This window comes from Mytilus californianus, unplaced genomic scaffold (genome assembly GCF_021869535.1).
Source record: "Mytilus californianus isolate M0D057914Y unplaced genomic scaffold, xbMytCali1.0.p SCAF_3, whole genome shotgun sequence".
Lineage (NCBI taxonomy): Eukaryota > Metazoa > Mollusca > Bivalvia > Mytilida > Mytilidae > Mytilus > Mytilus californianus.
Window position 1 is genome coordinate 117,264,484 of NW_026262679.1, and position 15,036 is coordinate 117,279,519.

Sequence of the window (15,036 nt, forward strand, 5' to 3'; positions counted from 1 at the left end):
TAATGATGATGAGGATGATGACGTGAATGTACCGCAAATACACTATTAGTATCATATAACAAGAAATCTCTCAGACCTTTTAATAAACTCGAATACATGTTTAAATATATTGACGTTTTGTTCATACGAAAGGTTTGGATTACCAGATGTTAGTAACTTAACATTTAATATAAGGTCATCAGGGAGCCATCTTAGATTGTTCATCAGAATTTCTCTCTGGTGTGTATATAAAGAACAGTCGAAAATTACTACAATTGCAAAGATTTGATGAAGGAAATTTACTACTAAAATTATGAATGCGACTGTTTATTATTGTGAACCATACTGTCGCATTTTTCGCATTAATAAGAACATCACAATAATTTATGATTTTACAGTAATTATTATTGGAGTAATAGATTATGAGCCAACAGATAATATTGCTCTCTTTCATACATTTCGTAATGAAGAAATTTGACTTTAAAGTTATCTCCCTTCCTTAGAAAAAATTTAGTACTCGTTCCCTGCAGAATGCTCAATTATTACAATTAGATATGTAAATTGAACTGTACTACAATATACCCAATCAGATTTAGTATTAGAAAAGGATAGAAGTGCAAAAAGATTAAGAGTCTTTGCAAAATAACAAAACTTGGGGTTTAGATGGAAAAAATAAAAGGCAATTATATTTTCTAGGTGATAAGTTTATTGCACATATTTAGAAGTGAAGTTTATTTAAATCACTCTAGGAAATGGGTCAAAAACACCTCAAATAAACAAATTTAGTATGTTTTTACCTTTTTATTGTAGCTCGTACAATATTTTTGTTTGTTTAAGATTTCTTTTATATTGTTTGAAATGCTGTTTTTAAAAGAACAAGACAAACTCTGGATTCATGTTTTTTGTTGTTGAATTCTATAAATTCTTATACATTTAGTATTAAGTTATTATTGATATATATATATTAATTATTTCTTTAATATTTATAATGATTTTTGCTTTTGAAGCAAATTGTTTTGTTTCATTTAGGTATTGTGTAATGTAATGCATTATAATGGTATTTGATGAATACATTGATTGGTAAATAAAATTTGTCTTATTTGACTCTTGATGAAAATTGAAGGGGGAAGAGGTTTCTTTTGTAAGGGATATGCAACTATTCTGCCCATGATATTCATATAGCTTACTCAGGTGAACAGGGAATTTTGAAATACCTTCTTGTTTCTAGAAATTAAAGCATCACAATCCATAACACAATCTGTATGAAAGTTATTTTAGACTTCAAGCAATAAAGCATTGAAGTACCATCATGCCAAAGACCTTAGGGAGAACATTTGATATGTGACGGGTGATTTTTATTTCCATCACATTGTGTCTATCCTCATCATTCTTCAATTTTGTAGAAATTTTCTCAACCTCAGGCAACATGGGATTATTGCCATGTCTGTCTGTGTAGGTTGTGACTGGTTTAGAACTAAGAATGCTTCAAAGGAAATTAATTTACTTGGTATAATTGTTGCCCATCACCTCAGGTGGGTGTTGTTAGAAAGTTATCTGCAAGGTCAAGGTCGCAATAGTTTTTTAACTATTGAAGTCCCACTCAGAACTTTTGAAATCTTTGCAGGATATGAGATGAGATCAGTTTGGGACCTTTACTTGGTATGATTCATGCCTTCCATGCCAGAGGGAGTGCATAAAATAAAGTTTGGAATGGTTATTTGCAAGGTCAAGGTCACGACCATAATTTCAAATACAGCTAAAGTGTCTCACACTCACAATGTTTGATTGCTTTGAAGGATATTAATGATAAAATGCTTGCCCACCACCAAAGGGTGAATTAATTGGTTGGAATGTTTGTCTACAAATTAAAGTTCAATAGGTTTTATATTATTTAAGATAAATACAAGGGACATAAAATATCTTTTTGTGAACTTCGCAGTAGTCCGACACAGGGATAAAAACATTATTCAACACTTTATCCTACATTCTGTTGATACCTATGTTTTGGCATTGCACAATATCATTTTTCTCTCGAGACTTTTAATGTCCTCTTTACACTAAATCCATTGGATGTAGGATGTGTACTTATTGATATTTGAGTCTTATATACATAATTGTTTTATTATTATTGGCCTTGAATTAGCTTTTAGTAACTTCGAGTACTCTCAGATCTCAACTGTGTGTTTTGGGTGTGCCAAGTGCACTATTCTCATCACTTGTCGTCTGTTAACGTCTACAAAAATCTTCTCTGAAATTGCTGGACAAAATTTTACCAAACTCTACCACAATCATCATTTGGGTATATTTAGTTCAAAAACAATGTGTCCGATGACCCCTGCCTGCCAACCAACATGACTAAAAATGTAACATAAATTTTCTCTTATCTTGAAAAATACTAGACATAGAGAGAACCTGACGGGCAGAAATGTTCAGAATGTTGAAATCTCCATACTGTCACATCAACACTGTCAGACGACTTCTTATTAGAGTTATTGCCCTTTAATGACGATTTTTACTAATTATTTGCGTTTTTGCCTACTATTTTGAAAATTATAATAGATAGATACAAATTTTAGATAGCACATATGATCAGCAAGACAATATCTACACATACGTAAACATGGCTGAAATTGTTAGTTGATTCTTTATTGGAGTTATTGCCCTTTAATGACGATTTTTACCAATATTTTTTATGTTATTGCCTATTGATTTGAAACTATAATAGAGAGAAACTTTAAATAGCAAAAATGATCCACAAGGCAATATCTACAATTAAGTTGATGTTCAACACTTTATATAGGAGTTAGTGCCCTTAAATGACATTTTTGCCTATTATAAAATAAAAAAGACATTTTTAAAGCAAATCAAGCTCTGCAAATAGGTCACTTGTCTTAAAATCTAGGAGTTATTCATAAATGACCAGTCATGAATTATATTCTTGTCTACAATGTTGGAGAGTGTACATTGTTGGAGATGAACAAAGGCCTAGGTGAGCAATACAAGCCTTTAGTTGTTAGTTGTTTTTGTTCTATGTATCGATCTGATGGGCGAGGGTTGAGAGCCCGCAAACATGTTTTAACCCCGCCACATTCTGTATGTGCCTGTCCCAAGTCAAAAGCCTATAGTTCAGTGATTGACATTTGTTGCTCTATATCATATTTGTTTTTCGTTTGTTTTGTTCAATCCGTAAAGGCCATTAGTTTTCTCGTTTGAATTGTTAATATTTGTCATTTCAGGGCCTTTTATAGCTTGCTATCTGGTATTGATTTTGCTCATTGTTGAAGGCTGTATCGACAGGTGACTTATAGGTGCGAACTTCTACATCATTTGGTCTCGGGTGGAGAGTTGTCTCATTGGCAATCATTACACATCTTCTAAGGGAGCTACCATTTGATTTTTATGGGGGGCTAGGATGAAAAATTTTGTCTTGCATTTTTTTTTAGTTGTAATCTCTTTTTTTATTAGTTTATCCTTACTTTTTTACATAAATTGTCATCCTGTTTTTTTTTTGCGAAGTTGCTCATCCTGCCTTTTTTTTTAACTCAAAACTCCTTTCCTGCCTTTTTTTTCAAATTTCATCCTAGCCCCCATAAAAATCAAATGGTAGCTCCCTTATTTGTATATCTATATTTTGAAGATACAAGTGTGGACACAGATCAGTGTGGATAGTAATAGTTTGGTTTGATTCATGGTACTTTGTGACTTTCATACTGAAGTTTGCAAGATATGCTTTATACAAATAGTAATATTAAGGAGGTATTACTATATTTGTTCTCTTTTTTAGCAGAACTTACAGATATTTTTTATTGAATTTGTAGGCTTATCTACAATGTTTGTTTAGTATGGTGTTCACCACCCTAGTAGCATTTGTGCATGCTTTGGTTTGAATGTCTTTCTCATTGGGTCTACTGAAAAAGATGGAGTCAAATTGATGACAATACTTCACATAATAGTCCACTCTATTTTAGTGCCATCTGTGAGCATGTTTTGTGCCTAGACCCACAAGGCTTTTTGTTTATTTCTAGAAGTCAAATAAGATAAATCATGTAAAGTAAAAGAAATTTTATATATTTTTACTTAATTTAAAATGGAAAAGATAGTGCAGAATTTCATAGTTAAAGTTAAAAGAATTACAACACTGATCTAATTTTATGTGAAAAATCAACACTTGTTCTCCTTTTTCATTTACTCTTTCATTCCAGAAGTTTGTTATGTATTTATGTTTTATAAATAACAAACTTGTTGCATAAAAGTGTCAAATAATGAAAGAAGGAAGTATGCAACTGTAAATTTGAGAAAAAAATACATTAGACAACAGTAGTTGTTATTTCTATAACAAAATTTTATTATTTTACCAACTAGTTTTAATGTTCAACAATGTAAGATAAATTCTTAGTCTGTTTAAGCCTTGTGAGTTTCGTCCCTTTACATGGATTTAAAACAATTACCATTTGTACGTGGGACTCTTCAGTAGGCAGTACAGATGGTTAGAAAAACGGGTTAAACACATAGAAACATATTGCATTTTGATAGTAGTTTTCTGGTAAATAAATATTTGAATCTGGTAGAATTTTTTTTTATAGTTCAAAATGAAATAAACTGTTGAAACAGAGATATCTCTTGCCTTTTTGTTATACAAATAGTATAATGCAACTGTTGAATTCAAAATGGCAATTTTCAAACATGTAAACTATGCATAACATTCAGTCGATGAACCATGACTGAAGGTTCAGGGCCAAATAACATGATGTGACAAAATGATAATTCCTATAAAACATGCATACCAAATACCATTGACTGGTGGCGGATCCAGGAGGGTTCCGGGGGTTGGAACCCCCCTTTTTTTTACGATTAATGCATTTGAATGGGGACATATAGTTGGAACCCCCCCCCCCTTTATCCTGGGTTAGGAACCCCCCCCCCCCCTTTTATAAATGGCTGGATCCGCCCCTGAATATCATCGTTGACAACTTTTGGCTACAGAACATTTTGGATCCTAGATTACGGCCAAATATTTCCTCAAGCTTTTAGGTCGGAAAAATGCACAAAATCATCGTTTTTTGACAATATATCCAACATGTGATGACTTTGAAGCCTAGAATGTACTCTAATGAAGAGATGTGTTTAATGTAGTAGTAAGGCTTTTGAAATAGGTCCATTTAAGAATCAAATTATGGCCATTTTAATATTTTATGATACAGTTGTATTTCAAGGCCATATTTGGCCTAAAGTGAACCTTGTCCTTTCATCAAAGGACAAATCAGGGTTTTTTTCATCTTGTCGTAAAGGGATTAAAGTAATCCCAAATTTCACAACCATATAATAATATTGGCAAAATTGTGTGATCGAATACATATAATGAAATTTTGGGTGAAGGACAATGAGAAATAAATTCCTTACACAGTTTAAAATAAGCTTTTAGACCCTTCTGATAAAGTTCATTTTAAGCATAAGAGAAAGATCCAGATGAACAGAAAGTAATGCCAAGATATTTACATTTTGCTATACTGACTTCAACAATTTTTGCATTGTATTTGAAATTATCTTTGAGATGTCTGCCTGCCTTATCGAATATAAGTTCTTTTGTTTTAGATAAGTTCACAGTAAGACACCACTGTTTGCAAAACTTGTCTAAAATATCTAGTTTTTGTTGAAGTCCACGTGATGAGGAGGAGAGCAGAACAATATCATCTGCATACATCAAACAATGTATAGGCCGAGAGTTTAGTATAATCGGGTCCGATGTTTGTTTCAGTAATAAAGGAAGTTAGGACTTAGATTGTCGCCTTGCTTATCTCCCAATTTACTTTCAAACAGTTCAGTGCGAGCAGTGTTACTTGTTTTTATACAAGATTTACTTACAGAATACATATTCTTAATAACATTACAAAATTTAGTACTAACCCCTATTTCTAGGAGATTAAGTCGTAATCCTGTATGAATTATAGTTTCAAAAGCCTTTCTTAGATCAACAAAGCAGACAAACACTCTACCATCCTTTTGTGAACAATATTTATCAATAATACATTTTAAGATAAACATATGGTCAGATGTTCTAGCCTTTTTAGTGAAACCAATCGGAGAGTCATATATTAGATTGTGCTTTATTAAAAAATTATCCAATCTAGAGTTTGATATGCAATTGAATAATTTACCGGATGACAATCAATTATTGTCAAAGCTACAGATGTTTTGCAGTAAATAGAGTTGAAGTGTGTAATTTCAACCAGAGACATATAACTTTATACGAGGGTCTGGAAGGGTTTACACTGGGGATATAGCTAGTATACTGTGTCCTAGGTTTACTGCAGAATACAGCAATATTGATCTTTTTTTTTAATATAAGACAACTATAAACAGCATGGTTTTGACCATTTTACCCAAGTTTGATCCAATCCAAGTCGAGAATGATCAATCCGATTGACCAGTCAATACCAATATTAATATTCCAGATACCCATTTTCTGCACAAATCTTTTGTCTTCTTTAATAATATCTGTGACCAATAGAAATAGACCTTGCAGTTGTTGACTCCCCCTAAAAGTTGGATCTTCTACCTATAATTTATGACCATATATCAAAATTTGAATCTTATCCTTAAGTAAGAGTAAATATTCAAAACCCTTATTCTGCAATAGTTTGTCTATTTTCAGTATGTGTGACCTTGACCTTAGACTTCTTAAATAAAGAAGTATCTTCCTCTTATGATGAAACATGATATAATCTATCAAAGTTTTGGTCAAGTTCCAGCAAAAGTTCTCATCCAGACAACCTGTTCTTGCACTTTTTAGTGTCACAACAGGCCTTCAAGTAAACCTCAAATTGATGGGGATCACCCTACTCCTGACTCCATGCCAATTAAGCTTTGTTTTTTGCTCCTATAATAGTATATACTAGTATTCACGGTGCACTTGGCAGAGAAGTAAAATATACAAATTTTGAAATCTTTGATTTGAACAAGCTAGGGATTGAATCAATGACCTCATGCACTCAATGTGAGATACCGGTAACTATGACAAACTTATGTCTTCAACTAGGAATTACTAACAAAGAGTTTAAATTAAAAAAAACAACTGCCAACATGGCTTACTTAAATGGAATTTTACAATAGTGCACACGCTGAAATGTTTCTCCTGCTGTACTGACCAAAATAAAGGTTTAACTGTTATTACATAAGCTTAACAGAATCAATGATCGATGACAATAAGGTCAAGGTCAGATAACCCATGGTAGAAATACATGTACACCTTCAAATCATTCCGTACACAGAATGTTGACCTTTATAGTATCAAAGAAACAAACCAAACTGTGAAACCTAAACATCGTCCAATGAACCATGAAAATGGGGTCAAGGTCAGATGATACATGAAAGACAGACATGTACACCTTGCAATCATTCCATGCATCAAATATAGTTGTTCTATTCACAGGCACTTGTCTCAGAATTTTTTTTATATATACCTTTATATATTAAGGTATATAGAAGGAAAACAAATTCTGAGACAAGTGCCTGTGGTTCTATTGCTTATATTATCTACGAAACTGGCTTAACCAATGAACCATGAAAATGGGGCCAAAGTAAGATGAACCCTGCCAGCCAGTCATGTCAACTCTACAATCATTCCATACACCAATTATAATTGACCTATTAAAGTATCTGAGAAGAGGACCAAACTACAGAAACTTAACAATGAACTATGAACATGAGGTCAAGGTCAGATGATACCTCCCAGACAGACATGTACACCTTACAATCATTCCACACACCAAATATAGTTAATCAACTGCTTATAGTATTTGAAAAACAGACCAAAACACAAAAACTTAAAACATTGACCATTGAACCATAAAAATTAGATCAAGATAAGACGAAACCTGCCAGACTGGCATTTGCTCATTACAATCATTCTTTACACCACATATAGTTGACCTTCTACTTGTAGTATCTGAGATACAGATAGCTTGATAGATTGACACAGATTACAATTTTTACATTGGTTGTTCAAACACAGAAAATCTACAAAGTCAATATAACTGAAACCATTGGAAGACTGTTTAATGGAATTATTGCCCTTTCATGATATTCTTTTTACTTATTTTCGAGTTTTTGCCTACTATTCCAAAAACGGAAAGAATAAAGTTAGTAACTCAAGATCTGCTAAAATGTCAATAATGACCGTAGCTGTTTGATGACTCATTATAGGAGTTATTGCCCTTAAATGACGTTCTGGAACTAATTTCTAGTGTTTGCCTATTATCTCGAACACTATGATAGATCGGTAGATACTATAAACATCAAAAATGATCAGCAATACAAGATATACTGGGAAAGACTTCATTGTGAACCACTCTTAATGACGGAATAAGCGAAGAAATGAAGGGGGGTTCAAAGGGAAGTCTTGCCTACTGTTTAGGTACTTGTCTATTTGTGAAGACGGTATGCTTACCTCTATAGATGTCATTTGGTTGTTTATGTCGTTTGATACCCGGTTGTTCCTTTGATAAACTCCCACTTGAATCCCCAATTCCATTTCCTTGTGGATTATACTTTAGTGTTAAACTAATTAGCATTTAAATTTTGTGTTACAAGGAATATTATTTTTAAAACATTAAGTTGATACTGAATAATGTATTTGCTTTTAATATTACGTACATTTTGAATAATAGGTTTTAATATGAATTGGCATTAAACCTGGATTTAATATTTGAACTTAAAAGAAAATCGTCAGTGCGCAGAAAATTGGTATCAAAATTAGTTAAACTCTGTTGTTGCAGTACTACATGTAGAAAAAAAACGTTAAACAAAATTGATATTCAAAATTTGGAATGTGTATAGCAACACGTCAGTAACCAGTATATGAGCTACAATAATTACCGTGGGCAATGATAATTAAGGACACAGATTTCTAAAGAAGGATTTTGACACAAACATATTAATTTACCTAACTGATAAAGCAATTTGACCGGTGAAGATTCATGATCTTTGCTTTGCTTTTGCATCTGATTTTATTTTGTTAGCTTAAGGCCAAGTAACCTATACGTAAATGAGCAATGTCACGGGTTTTTGTAAGATTTTACATACATCCTAGACATGTCGATCTTTAATTAAAAATCGAAAAAGTAAAATTTTTGAAACCTGTAAAAATAAATTGACCTCCTTTCAATGAAAACGTTCAAGCTAAATTATCGCTCCATTTACATGAAATTTAAAATGTCATCGCTAGTCCCACAATTCACAGAAAATTAAAGGGTTTTTACCCATATTTCTTGGTTCACCGGACATGCACATGTGCTATTGCGAGTGGATATTGATTAGTAATATAATCTAACTAATATTAGGTTTAATTATATAGTCATGAAATATTAGGTTTAATTATATAGTCATGAAATATTAGGTTTAATCATATAGTCATGAAATGACAATTTATCGCAAAACAAAATAAACCGTTTCCACAACACAAAAAATACAAACAAAATACAAAATGAAGCAATTTATTACAAGAACTTACATGTTATCAGTTTCAATATTACACACAGATAAAATACTCTTAAAGTACTTTAACATCATACACCGGAATTTTTATTTTTTTATCAAACATTAGTGTTGTTCAAACCCTTTGAAAACAACTACTATTTAAAATAGGGATATGTGGTACGATTGCCAAGAACTGTACATATACGAGAGCGCTTACAAGACCGAACGTACGGACGGACGGACAGACGCCCGGTATTTGAAACCCCCACAACACGTCGCGCGGATGACAAAAACTAACTTTCTGATTTATGTACAAAACAAAAAAAATATTCAGTATGCCTTCGGAATATACAAATATTAACAAACTTGTCAAATAACGGCCGGGTACCAGTCTAACATCCAATGGATTTAGTGTAATGACGTCATAAACATTATAGGAAAACATGACCTTGTGCACAGACAAATATGATTTTTGACAGGATTTCGAACCGTTAGCGTTAAAATCGTTTGTTGTTTCTTAGTTTGTATACAACAAATAAAACACACTATCATCGAAGATCCATGTCAGCATTCCACAGAAGACAATATTCCCTCGTTTATCAATTTGATATTGTGTGATGGATTGAGCTGTGCAAGTTCTATCATCACATGGTCTGCAGTTAACCAATAGCTTCAAGTAGTTTGGCCCAGAAAACTATATTTCCTTGTTCATCATGTGGATATTCTATGTAGGAGTGTTGCTGCACAAGTTCTAACATAGTTAATGGAAGCTCATTTGGACGTATCTGTTCAATACTAAAAATAAAATATTTTGTCCATTTCTAGAATAAATACTTTCCATTCTGGTCATATTGTATTCGAACATGCAGTAATATGAATCCAGAAAAGATCTAGTTATAACACAGATAGTTTTTCTACTTTCATGAATTGCATTTGTAATGTTATTTGCTATTTCTTCTCCTGGTAAAAAATCTCGCTGATGTATGCAAAGTGTTTTGTTTCCGTTTTGTTCTAAGTTTGCAATGCAATCTTTCAGAACAAAATCTTGCTCACTGTCTGCATATGAAATAAAAGCACCATACTTGTGTTGATAACAGTTATCAGCAGGTTTGTATTGTTTATATTTGCTTTTTGTCATGTAGTACAAGTAACGAATCCTCCAACGGTATCGATATACTAATCCCACGATAGTTACTGTCAGCATAGCAAAAATGGCAATTGAAATACAAATTATAAGCACAGCATGGGTTTCACATTCTCTCAATATTTGTAAAAATGTATGTTTAAACTGTTCAATCTCTAAGATAGAACCATTTGAAAACCTGCACATATATTCATTGCTTGGCATAAAATGATCACTGTTTTCTGCCATCCATGTTAGAAATTGATAAGTTTCACAGCTACATTGCAACACATTTTTGGACAAGTTAATTTTTAAATCGGAATTCTTAAATATTTCATTGATACTTTTTATTGACATTTGACTTAAAGAACTTATTCTGTTACTTGAAAGATCAAGCATTTTCAAATTTTGTAAATGCGCAAGGTCAAACGTGATGTCAGCTAATGCATTTCTGCTCAGATCAATAACTTCTAACTGAGGATGTCCATGAAAAATTGAAAAAACCAGTCTGTCAATTCCGTTATCTGATAGATAAATGCCTTTAAGTTTTGTTATAATGGAGTGACTGTATCTGTACCATTGCAAAGAACTACCTAACCGATTTCCATTTAAATTCAAGAAAATTAAATTTGGCATTACCAATACTAAGTAACACAACTCATTTTTAGATAGATCTAAATGCAACAAAGATTTAGGAAGAATAATAAAGTTTCCATGATATACCGGTAATTGGACATTAGAAATGTTATTCCCGTTTATGTACAGCTTTTGAATGGCAGTCTTATTCAGTGTTTTAAGTATATAACTTAAGGAATTAAACTGACCACGAAAAAAATGATTCATCCTTAAAACGTCCACTGTAGTATTTTTAATATCATCCATTATGGCATTTATATAATTTTCATGTTCCTGTACCCTATTTAGATTTAGAAACTTGAGATGTCTTCCGCATAATGTACCATACTTATAAGACTTTATCGTACAGTGATAAAGGTTAATTGATTTCAGATGTAACAAATTTTTAAAGGTATAGTTACTGAAGTGCATGTTGCAGTAACGAATAGTAAGCTTTTGAAGATGGGTTAATGGTAAGAATCCTTTTCCAAATGCTGTTTCATTTGGTTCTGTTATTCTAGCATCTATTACGAGACTTTTCAAATTTGGTAGGTATGAAATTACTTCACCCGGAAACTTGTTTGCACCTTTATTATTTGCGACATTCAAATGTGTTAGTGATTTCAAAGGTTTGAAAACGAGTCTTGGAAAGGTTTTCAAGTTATAGGACAGTTCATTGTCGTTGAGATGAAGCCTTTGTAATTTAGTTAGTCCGTAAAAAGCATCTTGGCGAAGAAGAAACATGTTATTGTCACTTAGATTCAGTTGTATAAGGTGATGTAGATTTTCAAAGTCTTTAGCAATCAGTATTCCGAATAGGTTAAAACTTAGATCAAGAACATTAACGTTTGATGGAAAAGTTGGAAGTTCTGATAGTTCTAAATTTGAACAATTGGTAATCAGTAAATGGTTGTTCCTCGTACAGGTGCATTGAACACAACATGGATCCACTAAGGCTGATTCACTGTTTCCAGACAAAATAAGCAGTAGTACAAGTAATGCAGTAAGTTTCATTATTTTACCTGAAAAAGAAGAGAAAGTTAAAGGGTCACTAGCTGTCAAATTCATGTTCATCGATTTGATTCAAATTCTCATATCTGATTTATAACCATGTAAATCATTTATCCAAATTATAAAAAGTCTGAAATTTACAATTAACAGGGCACAGGGTCGATAACATGTATCTTCGTTTCGGATGTATTTTAGTCTAGACGCCATCTAATTAACTATCGTGTTGACCTCAGACGACCTCTGATGACCATATAAGCGATATAAACATAAATATAGATATAAATAGATATCTAAGTCGTGCAAATGAAGTTTTCTAGGGCTGTTTAATTTCATATTATAGATTGAAAATATATTTTAATCATCGTTTTTACCTGTATACGAATGAGTTTTTGTGAATCGAATCAGTCAATCAAATGATTTACCTTCTTTCACTTTCAATGTTGACATTCTTTTCCTTTAGATAACTCAACACGGACAATGCATGCGTTATCGATCTCTAGCTAAGAGGTTAAATTGAGGTTCACATGAATACGGATTCAATCAGGTCGAATTATTCACTTGCAAGTGAATAATTCGTCATCAATGTTTCTTAGCTAAATTTGACAAAATTGAACAATTCTGGTTGCTAAAAGCGAATTATTATTTCATTTTTCACTTTCATTTATGATTGAACAAAAAAAATCATACTTTCGATTTTTTATATATCTCGTAGCTAGTGCCCCTTTAAGCAAAATTATATATTTTTTGTTGACTTGATAAAATTTATCGGTGAAGTAAAAAAAAAAAAAAAAAAAAAAAGGCGGAAGATACCAAATAGAATTTCAAAAATCATATTTCGAAGAGAACCCCACAACACCCCTGCAATAAAAAGACCTCAAAAGGCGAAGAAACAATATCAGTCTACAAAACACAACATAGCGGAAATTAAAGACCATGCAACACAAAACCCACCAAAATCTGGGGTGATCTCAGATGCTCCGGAAGGACAAGCTGATCCTTTCACATGTGGAACCTGTCGTGTTACTCATGGTTTGTACAAAATAGGTGCTGATCCTCATTCGGTGATGTCACAATCGAGAAAAGAAGTAAACAATTCTGTTTTATTTTTGTGAACGCTAACATATGTTAGCCGTGTCAATATGCTAGCAACCCTTTAAAACATTGTGCAGATTCTTTCTTCATGCAAAAAGTTTTTTAATTATGTGATCAAAAAATAAGATATTTTGATCATGGGAACAACACATTTCGTATTTTGCTCATACCTTTTTGATTGTTACCATCACGTCTTCATAGTTAAATCAGTTGATTTTCTATTTATGTAAATCTGCAAGTTAAACTTCTTAAATTGTCCGTTTATAAATTAAGAAATTATTAAGAAACTTAGTTTCCACAGTCAAAGTTGAGCTATTATTTTAGGTCCCTATTGGTTATATAGCTCTTCATGTGTTTCGGTACTTAAACAGCCTTGATTGGCTCTCAAAATTTCAAGTCCCGTGTTCTCAGGTCTGTTGACTGTTTTTAAAGGAACAAAACTTATTTACCTAAATGTATGATAAAGGGTTGAGGATATATTTCGTTTCATATATATCAGTTTATCAAAAAAAAAATAGACTTTTCATATAGATCGTTAATTCCACAATGTAAAAAGAAATGAATTTCATCTTCATTTCGATTTGCGTTTTTAGCATAATCGATCTTCTCTGTGTATCTTAACATATATCCCTTTTTTTTTAAATCAATAATAGTCACGTATTCTAAAAAAAATTATCGGCTCTATAAATTCAAATTTGGATCAAACAAGATATTTTATTTCAAAATTATTATTTTAACATGTTTATCTAACTATAAAATTTGCTGTTGTCTTCTATATCTGCTAGACTAAGTTTAATATTTATTAATTTTTCATAAATGCATCAATTTAACTTTATTTGTTCTCTTATAGTTAAAGTTTTTTTCTGTGAGGAATAATGTTTCAATGCATCCAAATCTAGACCAGTTTCCTCTACCACATTATTTGAGTATGAAAAACAACTGTAAGTTCCTAAAGAGTCAAGGTTTTGAGTTATTAGTAATACAATTGACTCTTTAGCAGGACGATTAATGGATTATAGTATAGAATATAATCTAATTATATACATTATAGATTGATATTCAATATAACTTCCAGAGGAAGTCTTCCCAAATCACCGCTTGCACCTGAATTTGATGAAGCTTTTCTTATATTTGCAAACATGTACTAGAAGTCACTTTTCTATAGGTGTTTTATCAATGTAATGCAAAGAGTTTTATTATTTTCCTAAATTATTCAGTGCTCTCATTTCGTTGCTAAAATATATAATACAAGTATAAAACTAGAGGCTCTAAAGAGCATGTGTCGCTCACCTGCATCTTCAACAATGGTCAATTTAGAGTAAAAATCATCATAAAAGTGTAATAATTCTATCAAGAGTTAACTGACAATTTCAGTCATGTTGACATGTTTGTAGAAATTATCCTGCTGATAATTTTTCCTTTTTAAAGTTTCTATTCATCTATCATTATTTACAAAATAATATGCGAAAATTGAATAAACAATATCATTTAAGAGCAAAACTCAAATAACGAGTCGACTGAAGATTTCGGCCATTATGGCACATTTGTAAATCTTGTCTTGCTGATCATTTGTGCTATTTAAAGCTTCTATTTATCTATTACAGTTTTCAAGAAAATAAGCAACAAGAGGCTCCAAAGATCGTTTTGTCTGTTTAGTTTCTCTCTGTCTACTTTTTTTCATTTTTGCTCAAAACACAAAAAAGGGTTAAAAAAATCCTCATTTAAGGTCAATCACTCCTATA

The 15,036-nt window shown here is 32.0% G+C and overlaps 1 protein-coding gene across 4 annotated transcripts in view; it reads right to left on the reverse strand.

The window, feature by feature from the left end:
- Window positions 1-15,036, reverse strand: part of LOC127735930 (uncharacterized) — a 502,702-nt gene that overhangs the window by 249,591 nt on the left and 238,075 nt on the right. The gene's annotated exons all lie outside the window — the stretch shown is intronic.